We start from the raw sequence: 15,450 nt of genomic DNA on the forward strand, positions 1-15,450 counted from the left end.
TGGATGCCCTAACATACCTTGTTGATTTCCTTAACCCTGGCCTTGCTTCTGCAAATATCCCTGTTATTTCAAAATCCCTGCTGACTGTGCTGGTTTCCTGCCAAGACCTTAACTGACACAGTCGTCTGAGTTTTCAACCATTCTCATAATTAATGTAAGTCTATGAGTCATAATATTACCAATCAGTATGTTTTTAGGGAATGATGACTAGTCTAGTGCAGTGATTCCCAAATACCTGTCATTGCCAGACACTCCTGCCAATATATGACAAAGTCATCATTATTACAGTGATATATGAAAAATAAATGACATAACAATGTGAAGTGTTTTCATAAACAGTTAATTTAAGTGAAGGGAAAAAGTATTTTTTTTTTTTTTTTGTAAAGTAAAGGTGATGTTAAATGGCAATTTTGTGTTTTCTTAATTTGGAAAAATTTTTAAGTTTGCAATTATCTTAGACACCTATTTTAGAAACTGTGTTTATGGGTACACATATATAGATATGTGCATATATCTATAGCTAGATAAAAGATAGATTATAAATCTGTGAGATCTATAATTCTGAAAATCTCCCGTCTCATGTGTGGAAAATGGTAGGAGTGTTTGTAGGTAGACCCAGCTTGTGAAGACCTTGGAATACTTTAGTAAGGAATAAGGTCTGTGTTCAGTTGGCTTTCGGATACTATTGACAGTTTTGGAGCACAAGAATGACATGATCATATATGTTATAAAGCAATGTGGAGAATTGGTTGTAGCCAGCTGAGACAAATGGCTAGAGATGGAGGTCCCCTAGAGAAATATTGCAATAGTCCAGGTGCACAAAATGACAGTTTCACTAAGGAAGTAGCAGAGGAAACATTAAGAAGTGGTGGGGAGTGAGTGGTGCTCAGACTTGAAAATTCCTTCTGAAGAAGAATCATTAGATCTTAATGGAGAAAAGAGTCAAAATTACTGTGCATATTCTCATTGAAGTGATTGAGTGAAGTCTCTTGACCTTTGGAATGGAACGTGGATTGGTATTGATTTTAGCTAATGCCTGTAATTGGAAAAGAGGGAAAAAAATCTCAGAGCAAATCACGGCTCAGTGGAAACTCTTATGCATTTGTTTTTTAATCCCAAATTAACTGTCTTTCTTCACACTCTTCAGGATCCCCTGGATTAGCAAATTAGGTAATAGAATATTTTATTAGTAATTAGTGAATACTATGGTAACTCCAGAAGACATCTTGGTTGCATGAGAATTATTAAAAACATGGATTGAATTATTCAAAGGGAAGAACTTAAACAAGAATTTCTCCCCTTCCTTAAATAATCTCTAATTCAATTCCCAGAATCTTAACATTTAACTTAATACCTCTTGGATTGCTAATATTCAGAAACTACTTAAATACTGGAATTAATCCCACTGGAAGAAACTCCTCTGACTTGTCATTTTTATATTTTTTCCACTGCTTGGACACCTATTGAAAAAAAATCTATATATAAGGGACAATGATGAGATTCATATTGACATAAATTGAATATATAATATATAGTTTTGACATTATTTATCAATACACAGATTATACATCCTCCTCTGTGTATATGTGTGTATTTGCATAAAAGTAAATAGGATGAAATTCCTAAGAAGATACTTGAAGTAAATAATTGAACTAAATTTATTTTTAAGATTTCATTTTTCTTTTACAACTGGTAATTTTTTTCTAATGTCTAAAGCAGAAAGAAAAAATATGAATCACAGTCTTTCTTTACCTTTGAATTAGAAGTTTGATTCCTTGGAGGAGAACTCTGTAGTAATGTCTGGGTGCCTTTATTTTTATCCCACAGTTATCAGTATATTGCTATATAAGTACCTGCCAGGAAGGCCTGTTTTTTTCTAGTTCAGTAATTTTTTGTGTCTGTTGTTCCCATTTTCAAGTCTCCAAAACTTTTATGTGAATTCTTTCACCACATTTTTTTCATTATTTCCCAACCTTCTTTTTTTCTAGATGGCTGAAGTTTCCAGACATATAACCAGAAATGTCCTAAGAGAATTAATATATAAAAAAGTAAAGCTAAGGAAATGGAAAGCAAAGAAAAATAGGCATGTATAATACATGCATATGCACATGTAAACTCATTTTAAACGTTCCTTAAAAAAGTAACAGATGAGTTGATTTTCCTAATTAATATTCTCTGAGTAACAAATATAGTGGAAAAATTATCAAGAAACTTTTTTGTTTTTAATAACTTCCAGACCTAATCTAAGTTCTTAGATTGGGCTAGTCTGTTAATACCATTAATGTCAAGTATTTTCCCCAAAGATTCCTAACATTTCAAAATAAACTGGCTGAAATAAGCCAAATAAGTGATTAAAACAAAATTGGCAATATCACAGGACATTGTATGGGTATGTAAAAATTCTTTTGGTAATGCTTTTATCAGTTAGTTACCAAATTTTAAGCATAAAGGAAAGCTTTAAAGGGAATATTCCATCAGGTTTGAGTGAAATAGTCCACTTAAGGGGCAAGAGGGGTGTTTAAAGCAAAAGTGCTGTAGTTAATATTTCTTTTCCCTTTTTTCTTTTGAGTGGATTAATGAATGTTGTAATTTTCTAACAGTTTGCATATCTCTACTTAAGCAGATCCAGTGGGTAAAAACCCCTATTTCTGGTTATCTTAGAATATGGTGTATCTTCACCTTTCCCCTAGTTTGTATAATTTTTGTGTTCATCTGTTTTATTGATGCTGGACATAGAGGAGGGACTGTATACAACCGAGCAACATCTCTGTTGTCAGGATATTGGTAGAACCTGGATCCATTTGAAGACATTTCAGTATCCCATGGCCAGTTCAGCATGTTAGAAAATGCTAAATGCCAAGAGTGCAGAACAAGACAAAATTACAGAGAGGATTGTAGGGTAGAAAGAGGAAGGTAACGATAATATTAAAGGCAAGATTTTAAAAAAACATATATATATATATATATATATATATATATATACACATGTATATATATGTAGCAGATTAAATTTGACTGTGTAATGGGAAGTATTGAGAAAATTTTCAGATAAATATTTTCCTAAATAATAATGTTATTGAAATATTATAAAGTTAGGGCTGGCAATCAACAATATAATTTAAGCAAATCAAGAATGCCAAACTTTATAGTAAAAAATTTTGTTAGTAAAATTATAATTTTTAAAGGGTAACATTCTTAACTTTTTCTAGTTCAAATAAAGTTTTCTGTTCCTAGTGTTTTGGGTTGTTAAAAACAGTATTCATTCTATTGTATTCATTAGTGAGAAAAAAGTTTGGTGTTTTATCCTCTGCCCAACCAGAATATCAGTTAATATCTGCAAATCTGCAAAATGAGAAGTGATTAAAGTGGACATCATGTTCTTCTCTAGCTCTCTGATGTGATGATTTTACTTAGTTTATTTACAGATTTTAATTAAAAGGGGGGGAGCTTAATTTAATTTTAACAGGATGACTGAATACCTCTACAGTGTGCTTTAAGATCAATTGACATTTTATTGCCTGTACTAGCTGCCAGATTTCCCCTATTTTTCTCTACTTTTTATAGCCTAAAGGACACTAAATCTAGCACTCAACTTCTAGTAGTCCAAGTATTTGCAACTTTAAATCTATGTGTTCTTGAATTTTGTAATCTCATTAGGTAGATGGTTGAGGAACATAAAGTATGAACACTAATCTGATACCCAGATGACAGAACATCGGAAAGACTGCCAGCACAGCATTAAAAGACATAGGCAATCGTAACTGCCAAAAGAAAATTCTATTTTGTGAAAGGTGGGGTATTTGGAAACGGGTCATAAGACATTTGACTAACTATGCTAAATTGTTTTTGTATGGCATCTCTTTTAGGCAGTAATCCAGAAATCAAAAACCTACTTTATGCACTACCCATGGTAAGTGGCTTAGTTAAGTAGTATTTGCACACTGCCAAGTTTGCTTTCTAATTCTAAAATTTCCCTTCCCCCCTCCCTCCCTCTCTCCCTCCCCCCTCCCTTCCCCCTCCCTTCCTTCCTTCATTCCTTCCTTCCTTCCTTTTGTCTATCTTCCTTCCTTTTTTCTTTTTTTTTTCATTTCTGCTCACTCATTTGTTTCTATATATGGTCAGAATAAGACTCACCAGCTTTGCATAATACAAAGCACTCAGTGAAAGGGAGCTAATATTATTTTGTGTAGTATAGGAGCTCAAAAACAGTCACAAATATATGCAGGCTTTATTTTATGATGTTTCCTTTAAAAATGCACCTTACCTCTAATTTTACTAAACTAGTCTTATTTCTAGCCCAGAACAGTCTTGTTCTTTCCTTTCTCAACTGCTGTGCCTAATGTTTCTTGTACCTGGAATCATTGTCTTCCCTTCTGCTTCACATGAAACACTCCCTTCTATGCTACAAAACGCAGGTCAAATTCTACCTCTTTTATGAGCCTTTCCTGATAATTCCAGCTGAAAGTAATCTGTTTCACTTCTAGATTCTTTTAACACTTGTGGTTGGATTGTTAATTTGTCATTTACTATTTACTGCATTTCAGTAGAAGTTAGGTTCCTTTTATGATGCAAATGTTTAAATGACATGGACCAACTGGATCCATCCCCAAGCTGGGCATATTGCTACTGCAAGGATTGAATTCAGTAGTCTGGGTTCATTGTGCAGGGTCCCTCCTCCACAAAAAGGGCAAGAATACGCAGGCCAATTACATTTCAAGTGGATTTGTGCATCTTAGCTCCAGCTTAACCTTTTTGAATGAGATGACTGTCTGTTTTTTGTTTGTTGGTTTGGATTTTGTTTGTTTGTTTTATTGGGGTATAGCTGCTTTACAATGTTGTATTAGTTTCTGCTGTACAATGAAGGTTCAGCTGTATGTATACATGTATCCCCTCACTCTTGGACCTCCCTCCCCCCACATCCCACCCATCTAGGTCACCATAGAGCACCGAGTTGAGCTCCCTGCGCTATACAGCAGGTTCCCACTAGCTATCAGTTTTACACATGGTAGTGTATATATGTCAATCCCAATCTCCCAATTCATCCCATCCCCCTTTGCCCCCCCCACCGCATCCACATGTCCATTCTCTACGTCTGCGTCTCTACTACTGCCCTGCAAATAGGTTCATCTGTACCATTTTTCTAGATTCCACATATATGCGTTAATATATGATATTTGTTTTTCTCTTTCTGAGTTACTTCACTCTGTATGACAGACAACTACCATATGACCCAACAATCCCACTACTAGGCATATACCCTGAGAAAACCATAATTCAGAACAATGTTCATTGCAGCACTATTTACAATATCCAAGACATGGAAGCAACCTAAATGTCCATCGACAGATGAATGGATAAAGAAGACATGGTACATATATACAATGGAATAATACTCAGCCATAAAAAGGAACGAAGTTGGGATGACTGCCTCTTAATGGTATTTTTAATGTACACAGTACTTTCTACAGTACCTTACAGGATAGAGGAATGCAAGGTGATGGAGTGGAAAAAATTATGTACTTTCTTTGATGGTGAGACTTCTTTTCATTAGACTCTGAGCTGCTAAAAAGGAGGGGCTAAGTTTTTATACCTTTGGTTCCTAACATAACCACGAATACATGGTTGGTGTTTAGTAAGTGTTTGTTAAGCTCAGCAAAATTTTGGAATCAAACACACCTGGGCTTAATACGTCTGTTGCTTTTAAGTTTACCTCAGGCAAGTTACTTAAACTTATGAGTCTATTCCTTCATTCATAAACAGGAGATAATAATATTTGCCATAAAGTTGTTATGAGGACTCAATAAAATCATGTTTGCAAGGCACCTAGAACCGCTACTATATACAATTGATATTAGAGAGTTCTTCTTTCTCATTCAAATAATATATGTGTATATATATACACACATATATATGTGTGTGTGTATATATATATATATATATGAATTCATAGAGGAATGAAAGGGATATTCTACCTATCAGGATTGGCAAGACAAAAACAAATGAGGCAAGCAAGATGCATTTGGGAAATAGTTTGTTTTTCCAACTAATACTTTTTGAACCCATACTATGTGCCATATTATGTCCTAGGGATAAAATAATGAATAAAATGGAATGTGCATCAGCAAGACCCAGTCTAAGAGAGAAGAAATCTTCAAATAGCCAATAGTCTGAGTTAGGATTAAGATACTAGGTATGGCAGTTTTAAACACGGCCCAGAAATATTTGACAGTCCTCCTATTGAAAGGATGGACTTGTGGCCGATTTGACTAATAATGCATGACAGAAGGGATGCTGTGTGAATCCTGCGGCTAGATCCTCAAAGGCCATGCATCTTCCACCTGGTTCTCTTCGACTGCTTGCTCTCAGGACATTGCCCTAACAACACTCCCTTTAGGAATCTGGTCATCATGCTTTGAGAAGGCCAGTTCACAAGGAGAAGCTACTCATCCAAGCCCAGATATGAGACTGACAAAGCATACAGATTATTCCAGTCCTTAACTGTTTGAGTTTTCCTACCTGAATCCTCAGACATTGTGGGACAGAGATGAGCCATCCCTGCAGTGCTCTGTCTGCTATTTTCCATAAAGTTCATTAGCAAAATTACATGGTGGTCGTTTTACATCACTAGATCTGGAGTGGTTTGTTACACAGCAATAGTAACTGGAGCATTAGGTGATACCTGGGTGAAGGTGCTTAATTCAAAACCTGGCCAAATACTATGAGGTCATTATCACTTAATTATTAAGTGATAATGGTCATTATCACTTAATAATATTTTAAACCCCTCTAGTTGAAATTATTTAAATAGTTTTCTTTCTAAATAAGTGTAAAATAACCTGTAAGAACTTGTAGGTCCAAGTGATGAGAAATAATTAATAAATAATAGAAAATTTACCTATTTTTTTCTGATAAAGGAGATTCCTTCCCAATGTGAAGTACATCCCTGAATCTTTATTATGAAACTAAAATATAGACCATAAAGAGTTATGGTTAACGTAGAGCTATATAACTATTTCTAGTGGTTAGAAAATGAAAATTTTCACCAGAGGAAGAAGTGTAGTTGTGTGATGTGTACCCCTGAATTAATAACCAAATCTGTTAGAAAATTAATTGAATTGAAACGAGTTATGCTATTCAGAGTCTAAACTTCTTAATATGGTATTCAAGACCATCTAAACTCTGATCAGAGCCTCATCCCCACTACTGTCCTCTGTCACCTGAATCCCCAGCCTCTCCAGACTGCCTCTCATTCCCTGAAGACTGTACACTTTCACACCTCCATGCCTGGGCTCAACTCCCTTACCTTATACTGGGGTCACCCAAGTGGGTGGGCTCACCCCACAACCTCACCTACCCTGATTCCAGAGACAGGCTGACCTTGCTTCTGTTTGCTCTTCTCTACATTGTTAATATCTATAGTTAACACTTACTCTGCATTAAGCTAATTCTGCATTTGTCTCTTTCCTTCACCAATGGAAAATTCTTCAAAAGAAATAGTCGTTCTAATTCATCTTTGTATTCCCATGGTCCCCAGCTTAGGTACTTAATAAAGATTTCCTAATAGTTACAAAATATATATATATAGGAAACTCTCTGAGAGAAGTTTGTGATACAGCAAGAAGCATTCCAAAAACATTATCAGAGTCCCCATCCATTCTTTAATTCCAAAATTGAAAAACAAGAACAAAACCAAAAATTACTGTACTTTGTTGAAATCATAAACTCCCCAGATGGTGAAAATCACCAATTTGTTTTGGAGAACATTAGTGTCTCTATTTGTGAGAACTTCTGTGTAATTCCCATACATAATTTGGTTCCACTTGTAAACTCTGCCTCAATGAAAAAAATTAATGTACGTTCTGGCAGCCCTCATAAATGTCTCCTCTGCTGGCTCAGCAAAGAAATTAAACCAAACCATAAGATATAAATCATATACTTTCTTGGTACAGAGCCTAGCCTTATTTCTTTACCTTCTATGTCTCTAGCTTACATATTTAAGACTAAATGTTAAAATTTAATTAGCAAAATTAGTGCAATATTTAAGACTGAGTATATGAGATGTTATAAATTATTTTTAAATTCTGAGGAAAAATATTAAATAAACATTATGTCTGTTGCATATCTTTCCTGTGCTTCTTGGATCATACTTTCTTCTTGTTGTTTCATAAAAATATTCTTATTTACTAAAAAGTAAAAATATCTTTATGTACTATCATATTATCTGAATAAACTGCAGATTAAAGTTATTCATGAACAAGGAGCTAAAAATGTTCCAAAACAAATTGGAACTTTTTTATTTCATCACACCTATAATTTCCACAAACTGTAAAACCATAGCATATACTAGTTGCTGTTGTCTCTTCTGATTCTTGGCTTAGATTTTTTGGGTCTTAAACTTGGCTGTATTTTCTGAAACTTGAAGCTTTGCATCATCTCCTTATGAGTTGCAGCAACACGTGTCATTAATGAAGAGAGTTGGGTAACCTCCCTTGCTATTATTCTTAATTCGGCATATGACAGACACCAGCAGCAATTAGGAAGATCTGCCTAAGGCATAGAACATTGAAAATAATATCTGATGACGCAAAGAGGATTGATGTGAAAAAAAAAAGAATTGTGTAAAGGAGAAATTTAATGTAAAAAGAGTGTTCACATATTGGAGGAAAAAAGAACAATGTATAATCCAGGTAAACTATAAAGAGTTACTGGAATTTAAGAAAACTTAAATAAAAAGTATCGAGAAGTAAACTTTATGCTTTGACAAATCTACAAGCAAGTGGTAAAGCAGATTAACAAATGAAAACCACCTCCACACTTTATTCATAAGCCATAAGATGTATGAGCTAGAGAAAATTGCTGATGGTGGAAATAGTCAAAGGTAGTTCAAGTTAAAATGGATATCATGCAAAGGTATTGCTTATTACTCTCCCACTAATGGTGTCTGTTATTATTTTGTGTGTGTGTGTTATAGCACTTCCAAGCTTTTACACTCTATGCCTGACATTTTCACTTTTACTCTATTAAAGTTTTAATAGTTTTTACTCATTTTTTTTTTAGTTTTAACTTTTATAAAGTCTTTTGAGATAACTTACAGAAATTCATGAGCACAGGGAATTATGATCATTGTATTTCTATAGAGAGGAGATAGTGAGAAGGAAGGAACATTTTAAGAGAGAAGGACAAGGAAGCAGAAAGAATCTAGAAATCATACAAGAGGAGAGAATTCTAGGAGTGTGAATGAGATGAAGAAAGGGAAGTAGTCAGTATAAAAACAGAGTTCTCCATCCCTTCCTTCCTTCCTGTTTTTATAAAACGTAAGGTTTCTTTTCAGGGCAGGACACGTCAAAATACACTGACAGTTGGATAGATGAAAGTCAGAACTCTTTCTTACAGCTCCAAATGAAAGAAGGCTGTCAGGCAGAGCCGCATAAGCACTTTTACCCTGGGACAGGGTAACAGCAAGCTGGAGCTGTAGGGAGCAGCCTCTGTATGGCGAACTTCTGGGTTTAGTTTTGAGTCCCTGTGAACTGGCTAATTTGAAATCTTCTGTGGACCCCCAGGGCATTACGGGGTGGAAGGTTCTCCCTCGTTCTGATTCCTGGCCCCATGAAGATTAGGGTAAGTGCGCTGTGGTTCAGAGTATGAAAGCCCAGTCAGGGAAGTGGTCAGGATGCAGACTTAATTGGTTGCTTCAGAAGGGGGGCTGACCAGACTCTACCCAGGACCTGGAAACCGGGTCAAGACAGCATAAAAACAATTAAACGCCACTGTATTACACTTACCTGGACCAGAAAGGGAAATATATATATGTGTGTGTGTGTGTGTGTGTGTGTGTGTATACACACACAAACACACAAAGAGAGTGAATTGAACTCTAAATATAAAGAAGGCAAAGAAGAACAGAGAAAATATTACTAGCAGGGAAGGAAAAAACAGTAGGTTATCTCATGAACCAGAGATTCGTTATGAGCTTATTTTCTTTCTTAACCTTCAGGGTCGTGACAACTGTTTCCTTACACTCTTTCGACCCCGGGCGCTGGTTGTCAAACGGGGCGGCTCAATTTTGTGAACGTCATATCTTGGCCCATAATCATCCATTACTCCTAATACATTTTATTAGGATTTAAATTAACAATTTAGTAATGAGCTGGGTCTCCCCCAGAGTTCTGTAACAACCGGTAGCTAAACAATTAGAAATGACAATTAATATTTCTACTTTTATTCAGCAATTCCCCAGTATTTAAGGTGAGAAACTTTAAGTAATCCAATGTGTTTGTGAGGAAGAGGAATGGAGACAACTGAATACTTGTGTGTACACATAAGATTTTCTTTTAAAAGACTCAGTTATTATTATTATTTTTAATCTCTGGCAAAGATTTTCAAATTTTAACGTGCATAAGAAGCTTTGAGGGTGTTTGTTACTGTTGATGCCAGGGCTCTTTGCCCTGAGGGTCACGTCTGTGCAGAGCTCCATTTTTTTTTTTTTTTCCATTTTCTTTTATTTAAGAAAAAAATTTTTAACATCTTTATTGGAGTATAATTGCTTTACAATGGTGTGTTAGTTTCTGCTGTATAACAAAGTGAATCAGCTATACATATACATATATCCCCATATCTCCTCCCTCTTGCACCTCTCTCCCGCCCTCCCTATCCCACCCCTCTAGGTGGGCACAAAGCACCGTAGACTCACCGTATTTTTGATTCACCCTTTACTGGGCTCCACTGACCACACGAGAGCTTCCCTTGGATACCAAATAGTCATATCAAACTTAACTTATGCAAAACTGGAAACCTAATTTCCACCCCACACAAAACAAGATAAGGCAAAACAAAACAAGACAACTTCTTCCCAAAGTCTTTTCCATTTCAGTAAACTGCAGCATTTCTTACACAAAAAATCTTAGGCTCCTCCTTGTCTGTTTCTCACACTGCCTACCCAGCCATCAGTGATAAAATTTAAATCATAATTTAAAATAAAAATCATAGTGAAATATGTCATGGATGATGTTATATTGTAGACTAGATTTGATGCTCACTTAAGTCATCTGCCTTATTACAAAATGAATAAACTGGGGGAAAAGAGTGTGAATCAAAGAGAAGAGGATAACCATTCAAAAGATATCCAGAATCCAATTCCTTTCTCTAATTCCATTGCTAACCCTCTCATCCAAGTCACTCTCACCTCTCATCTGGATTATCACAATAACCGTTGAACTGGTTTCCCTGTACGAAATCAATGTCCTCCCGCAGTCTAGTGTCTACCCAGGAATCAGAGTGACAGCTTTAAACTCTAAATCTGATCACGTCACCCCTCTGCTCAAACTTGAGAGAAAAGCAAGTTACAAAGGCTTACAAGGCCCTATGGGATCTGAACTCCCCCCTCCCCCCCCAGTCGCTCTGACTTTATCTCCTACTCCCCCTTTACTCATCTCTGCCATAGGAGCCTTTTTGATTTTCTGGAACATCTGATTTGTGGCATTCCCCTGCCTCAGTGACTTTGCACTAGTTGTTGCCCTGTCTGCAATGGTCCTTAGGGATTCTGCATAGTGCACTTACTTCCTTTGGGTTTCTGCTCAGTTGTCACTTTACTGGCAAGGCCTTCCATGACCACCTATAACATCTGCCATCTCTCAGCACTTTCTATCACGTTTACCCTTATTTTATTTTTCTGCAGAGCCCATTTATTATCACTTGATATATTGTGGATTAATTTCATTGGATTATTTGTTTAATTTCTGTCTCACTTTGGTGAAATATAAGTTCCATGAAGTTAGGGACTTTGACTTGGAAAGAACAAGGCATGCCTCATTTTATTAATTTATTGCTAGCAGAATAAATTGTACTTTAAAGGGAAAGATGTTTCTAGAAAAAAGATTCTTTTGATTTTCTATTCAATATATGTAAAGAGATAAAGATCCTATTCAATATATGTAAAAGAACAGTTAGTGGCTACATTTGTTATACAAGATTAGTACATTTATTGTGCATTCATAAGCAGATTTTGATGCATAAATGTTATTCTGCTACTAAAAGAGCATGTCAGAATCTCAGTCATTATACTTTATTTCAACTGGAATACAGTGCAAACCCTTCCTACTTTCATTTTTTCTTTTTATTTTCAAGCTAATACATGTTTATTTTCATCCTAGCATCTTAATTTGCATGGAACATGATGAAACTTAGATTTGCTGAGAGTCTTTTTTTTTTTTTGACACACACACACTGTATTTTATTTTTTACAAGAGATAAATAAACTGACACCAAGCATTGTAAATGGATGACCACAACAAAAGCAACAATGATTGCAATTACCAAACACGAAACACACTCATACTATCTCATAATATTGACATTCAGTCCAGTAATCCTCCACTGTAACAGCTCCTTTACTTTGCAGTGAAAATTGATTTGTATATTTTTTGCCTCTGAGTCCTTGTGGGATTTTTTTTTTTTATTCAAACAGAAAGTCACAAAAATTATAATCATCCTCATCAGTTCACTCAGTCCCATGTAATTAATTTTTTTTTTCATCTTGATCTTTTGTTAGCACTTTTATGAGTTCATCAGTTTTCCATTAGAGTTCTGAAAATGCTTATTCATTCAGTTCAGCAGTATAGTCAGTTACCAGAAACCTGTACTTGTCAGAGTCTTTTCCATGGATTCCTTGAAGATGAAACCCTTTTATAGGAACATTTTTGCAAAAGCATCAGAGTACACCCAGAACTGTCTGTAAATGACAAAAGACTTAAAAATGACCATGGTTAAAGATTTGATGGAAGTTCATAATAATGCAATTGACAAGAAAATTTAGTTATTCCTGAGATATACATTTTAAAGTAATAACTACAATTATGACTTATGACATTATACCAGAACATATAAGATTTTTAGAAATTTCAGGTAATGTCTGAAACATTTATATTAACATATTTCCATGCAAATAACCCAAAGAAAGTTTAGTGTTAGTTGGTTTTTTTCTTTGTTTGTTTTTTTGTACTGCAGGTTCTTATCAGTCATCAATTTTATACACATCAGTGTATACATGTCAATCCCAATCGCCCAATTCAGCACACCACCATCCCCACGCCACCGCGGTTTTCCCCCCTTGGTGTCCATATGTCTGTTCTCTACATCTGTGTCTCAACCTCTGCCCTGCAAACCGGCTCATCTGTACCATTTTTCTAGGATCCACATATATGCGTTAATATACGATATTTGTTTTTCTCTTTCTGACTCCACTCTGTATGACAGTCTCTAGATCCATCCATGTCTTAACAAATGACTCAATTTCGTTCCTTTTTATGGCTGAGTAATATTCCATTGTATATATGTACCACTTCTTCTTTATCCATTCCTCTGTCGATGGGCATTTAGATTGCTTCCATGACCTGGGTATTGTAAATAGTGCTTCAATGAACATTGGGGTGCATGTGTCTTTTTGAATTATGGTTTTCTCTGGGTATATGCCCAGTAGTGGGATTGCTGGGTCATATGGTAGTTCTATTTTTAGTTTTTTAAGGAACCTCCATACTGTTCTCCATAGTGGCTCTATCAATTTATATTCCCACCAACAGTGCAAGAGGGTTCCCTTTTCTCCACACCCTCTCCAGCATTTGTTGTTTGTAGATTTTCTGATGATGCCCATTCTAACTGGTGTGAGGTGATACCTCATTGTAGTTTTGATTTGTATTTCTCTAATAATTAGTGATGTTGAGCAGCTTTTCATGTGCTTCTTGGCCATCTGTATGTCTTCTTTGGAGAAATGTCTATTTAGGTCTTCTGCCCATTTTTGGATTGGGTTGTTTGTTTTTTTGATATTGAGCTGCATGAGCTGCTTGTATATTTTGGAGATTAATCCTTTGTCAGTTGCTTTGTTTGCAAATATTTTCTCCCATTCTGAGGGTTGTAATTTCGTCTTATTTATGGTTTCCTTTGCTGTGCAAAAGCTTTGAAGTTTTATTAGGTCCCATTTGTTTATTTTTGTTTTTATTTCCATTTCTCTAGGAGGTGGGTCAAAAAGGATCTTAGTGTGATTTATGTCATAGAGTGTTCTGCCTATGTTTTCCTCTAAGAGTTTGATAGTGTTTGGCCTTACATTTAGATCCTTAATCCATTTTGAATTTATTTTTGTGTATGGTGTTAAGGAGTGTTCTAATTTCATTCTTCTACATATAGCTGTCCAGTTTTCCCAGCACCACTTATTGAAGAGACTGTCTTTTCTCCATTGTATATCTTTGCCTCCTTTGTCATAGATTAGTTAACCATAGGTGCGTGGGTTTATCTCTGGGCTTTCTATCTTGTTCCATTGATCTATGTTTCTGTTTTTGTGCCAGTACCATACTGTCTTGATTACCGTAGCTTTGTAGTATAGTCTGAAGTCAGGGAGTCTGGTTCCTCCAGCTCCGTTTTTTTCCCTCAAGACTGCTTTGGCTATTCGGGGTCTTTTGTGTCTCCATACAAATTTTAAGATTTTTTGTTCTAGTTCTGTAAAAAATGCCATTGGTAATTTGATAGGGATTGCATTGACTCTGTAGATTGCTTTGGGTAGTATAGTCATTTTCACAATATTGATTCTTCCAATCCAAGAACATGGTATATCTCTCCATCTGTTGGTATCATCTTTAATTTCTTTCACCAGTGTCTTATAGTTTTCTGCATACAGGTCTTTTGTCTCCCTTGGTAGGTTTATTCCTAGGTATTTTATTCTTTTTGTTGCAGTGGTAAATGGGAGTGTTTCCATAATTTTTCTTTCAGATTTTTCATCATTAGTGTATAGGAATGCAAGAGATTTCTGTGCATTAATTTTCTATCCTGCAACTTTACCAAATTCATTGATTAGCTCTAGTAGTATTCTGGTGGCATTTTTAGGATTCTCTATGTATAGTGTCATGTCATCTGCAAACAGTGACAGTTTCACATCTTCTTTTCCAATTTGTATTCCTTTTATTTCTTTTTCTTCTCTGATTGCTGTGGCTAGGACTTCCAAAATTATGTTGAATAATAGTGGTGAGAGTGGACATCCTTGTCTTGTTCCTGACCTTAGAGGAAATGCTTTCAGTTTTTCACCATTGAGAATGATGTTTGCTGTGGGTTTGTCGTATATGGCCTTTATTATGTTGAGGTAGGTTCCCTCTATGCCCACTTTCTGGAGAGTTTTTATCATAAATGGGTGTTGAATTTTGTCAAAAGCTTTTTCTGCATCTATTGAGACGATCATATGGTTTTTATTCTTCAGTGTGTTAATATGGTGTATCACATTGATTGATTTGCATATATTGAAGAATCCTTGCATCCCTGGGATAAATCCCACTTGGTCGTGGTTTATGACCTTTTAATGTGTTGTTGGATTCTGTTTGCTAGTATTTTGTTGAGGATTTTTGCATCTATATTCATCAGTGATATTGGTCTGTAATTTTCTTTTTTTGTAGTATCTTTGTCTGGTTTTGGTAT

General features: G+C 35.5%; 1 protein-coding gene across 4 annotated transcripts in view; it reads left to right on the forward strand.

Moving 5' to 3' along the window:
- The window catches only part of GAS2 (growth arrest specific 2), a 159,788-nt gene that overhangs the window by 12,378 nt on the left and 131,960 nt on the right, over positions 1–15,450 (forward strand). For 3 of the 4 annotated variants that reach the window (XM_068555978.1, XM_068555980.1, XM_068555981.1), the window contains one exon: positions 3,867–3,910. The gene's annotated coding sequence lies outside the window, so the exon portion shown is untranslated. Of the gene's footprint in view, positions 1–3,866; positions 3,911–15,450 lie in introns of those variants that run through there. The other variant, XM_068555982.1, reaches the window with a different exon arrangement.

Source organism: Eschrichtius robustus, chromosome 11, assembly GCF_028021215.1.
Source record: "Eschrichtius robustus isolate mEscRob2 chromosome 11, mEscRob2.pri, whole genome shotgun sequence".
NCBI lineage: Eukaryota > Metazoa > Chordata > Mammalia > Artiodactyla > Eschrichtiidae > Eschrichtius > Eschrichtius robustus.